The following is a 3,167-nucleotide window of genomic DNA, read 5'->3' as shown; positions in this document are numbered from 1 at the left end:
CCCCCCCCCGTGTTTGGTGAGATTTTCCCTAATAATGACAGGGTCTTTTAAGAGAAAAATAATTTCGTTTTCAGTCAACATTGCTGATTTATTCGCTGCTTATGACCAACCTCGCCGGAAGTATAAAGATTAAATTATACAAACTGAAATAATACAAATTGCGATAACAAAAGGAGTTTCCTTGAGTCCGGTTTTCTGTGAGATTCAGTAGGCACCACGAAGGCATAAACCATCCAGTACAAAATGTACAAAAACTCCAATTTATTTATGACTTTCCTGTTGAACATTGCAGAACTGTATATTTTCAATTGTGTATTTGTATAATCATCGTTTTTTTTTAAGGGAACACCCCCTAAAAAGCCACCCCCCTAATAGGCTTATATGTTCTCCCTCTCTTTTCGCTGTTATCTCCGAAAAACGTTTAACAAAAAAACAAATAAATTATTATTATTATTATTATTTATAACATAAAGAACATTAATTTGTTAAGTACAACTTACTTTTTTTTTATTTTAAATTGGTTTGTTGACATTTAACATACGTGGCTGGTCGTGTTAAAAGTAATTAATACCGAATTAATTATTGACATGTGACAAAATGTCTTAAATTTTATTCAGGGTTGTTCCTTTTATATTAAACACAATTTAATAAATATTACTTTACACGCAGAAATATCCTCGAGATTTTCATTACTTCATTTCCGGACCTATTCACTTTAGTAAATATTATTCATTTTAATAATGCGTGGAGTATTGAAACCTGCCTAAATTCTACTTTCCAGTAATATATATCACTCCACATTTATTCCCAAGAAGAAAAAACATACACACGCAGCTTTCTTTGCATTAACAACGCACGCTTAATAATTCACGCAGCCACCATTACAAATCCCTCACTCATCTCTGCATGGACTCCAAAAGGTCTTCTGTGTTCCCACGGTCGCAGCATCGAATGTCCTTTTCCAGAAGGTCCCAAACGATCTTAATTGAGATGAGATGGGATGAGTTCGGCGGCCACTGGAGGTTGGGAGAATTTTCTTTTTCTTCTTCTTCCTTCCTTCCTTCCCAGTTAATATTAGGCCTAGTGGCCTGTTAATGGGCTTTTTTCTGTCCATCGCCGAGTTACTCAGTCACAGGCGTAGATACCAAGGTTTTTTACAGCAAGAATGTGGGGTTTTTCGTCCAGCGAAACAGACAAATCGATCATTGAACACACGCAATTAACAGACATAAGACACCCAGCACGGCATGTGAATTTAAAACATCTGGGTGGCCTAAATATAATAGTCCACACACAGTCCTAATATAAAAGATTTTCTAATAATAGTTTTAACACAGAAGGTTTGCACTTTCTGTAATATTACCAGTGGAGAAGATGCTTGACGCATATTGTCTGGTGTCTTGATATAATCTAACTAAAAACTGCTTTGAACACGATATGTTACTGTTCTCTTAGGCTCAAACTCCATCATTACGCCTGTCGGTCATGGCTCTCCCCATGGTTCGGTGTTAGGGTCACTCGTCTGGAACTTTGTACAGGATGAGTAGCTCGTTAGAACTGTTCATAATTGCTTTAAACTGGTATACGCCGATGACCTCACACTGCTTGTAAAAAGGATTCTCTTTCCTCAATTGAATCCGTTGCATATGGTATTATGACTGATTTACCTCAATGGTGTACCATCATCAAGTTGTCTGTAGCATCAACCAACACTGCAATGATGATGCTAAAGGAGTCGCTTGATGCTTCGCGGCTTCCAATGTTTAAACTTTCAAATAAGTCATTGTCTTTGGTGGCCTTTCATAAATTTCTCGCTATGACCTGACAGAGTAACTACACACTAAGTTCAATTAATTTTATTTTGATTTTCCGAAAGTCGCTTGGGTACTCGGTACAGGATATTTCGGGTTCGTACCGAGTCACGCTTAGTTATCGCCCACCTCCTCGTGGTGTAACCGGCACGGGGAATCTCTCCGGTGGTCGTCTTCCTGATGGCAAATAACCATGCCCAAATATAACATTCTTCGGATTTTACAAAGTTTTGAATTCATCACCGTGTACCGAGATGGAGTTCATCTGATGTTCCTGAGACAGCGCACAAAAGATGGAATAAATGAAATATTGCCAGCATTCCACCGTTACCCACGACAATCATCCATTTTTCGAAATCTGTCAGAGTCGATTCGATCAAATAGTTCGTATGGACGGCATACAATCACCGTGCAGGGTCACATTTACCATGTGTGTCCGCAATACATGAATCACCCGTTTTGACTGGACAGTGGAAAGTTTTGAAAACTGATATTATAAAACTTAATTATGCAAAAGAAGAATACACTTGAATTAGGGGGTACGGTAACTAAATTTATTTTAATTCGGTAAAAAGAAGCTTTCTTGGTAGCGCACCCCGTCCTCAGCTAAGTACATGCACACAGAAATGTAAACATAACATGAAATGTTAGGAATGAATTAAACTCAATAAGCAGTGTGGGCTCAGACTGCTGGAGAGCGTGCACATGAACGTGAGAGAGTTTAATCACTCACTCTGTCAGATCAGTTGTTTGTTGTTGGTACACGGCGCGTATGTGGGATGACTGCCAGCGTTTGTTGTGGTTTAACAGTACGTACTCTAAAATTGGGTGTAGTCTTGTACCTCTATTGCGATGTAAAACTTTGTGACAACTAGATATGTTTTCGAACTGTAACCATAATCGGTGATTGTCGTGTCGAGATTGGTCGATAACCTCACTGTCGAGGCTGGATCGAGGTCAAGTTGAGTTGACCAGAAATGCTTTGCGATTGCAGAGTCGCCTAGGCGGACGGATCCATCAAGTTCCACGAGGCGGTCCTGGAGTCGTCTCGAGCTTTCCCCCACATAAGATCTCCCAGAATCGTGGCAAGTGATCTGGTATACAATACAGCTGCGTAACAGAGGGGCGATGGATGTTTTTACTCTCGAGACCAGAGATCGCAAACTTTTACCAGGAAGTTGTAAGCACTTCACGCGGTACTCGCGTAAGATACTAGAAATCTGGTCTGAGGCGCACGAGGAATATGGTATATAAGCTGTAAATACCGTGTCGCTCTCATGAGGGAAGAAGAGCCTCCGGCGAGTTGGAAGTTCTTGTGCTTGTCCAACACACGGGGGTGGGTAGTCACAGTTGGTG

This window comes from Mastigoproctus giganteus, chromosome 9 (genome assembly GCF_048544385.1).
Source record: "Mastigoproctus giganteus isolate SK-2022 chromosome 9, ASM4854438v1, whole genome shotgun sequence".
Lineage (NCBI taxonomy): Eukaryota > Metazoa > Arthropoda > Arachnida > Uropygi > Thelyphonidae > Mastigoproctus > Mastigoproctus giganteus.
The sequence above is the reverse complement of the archived record's forward strand: the minus strand, read 5'-3'. Positions refer to the sequence as shown.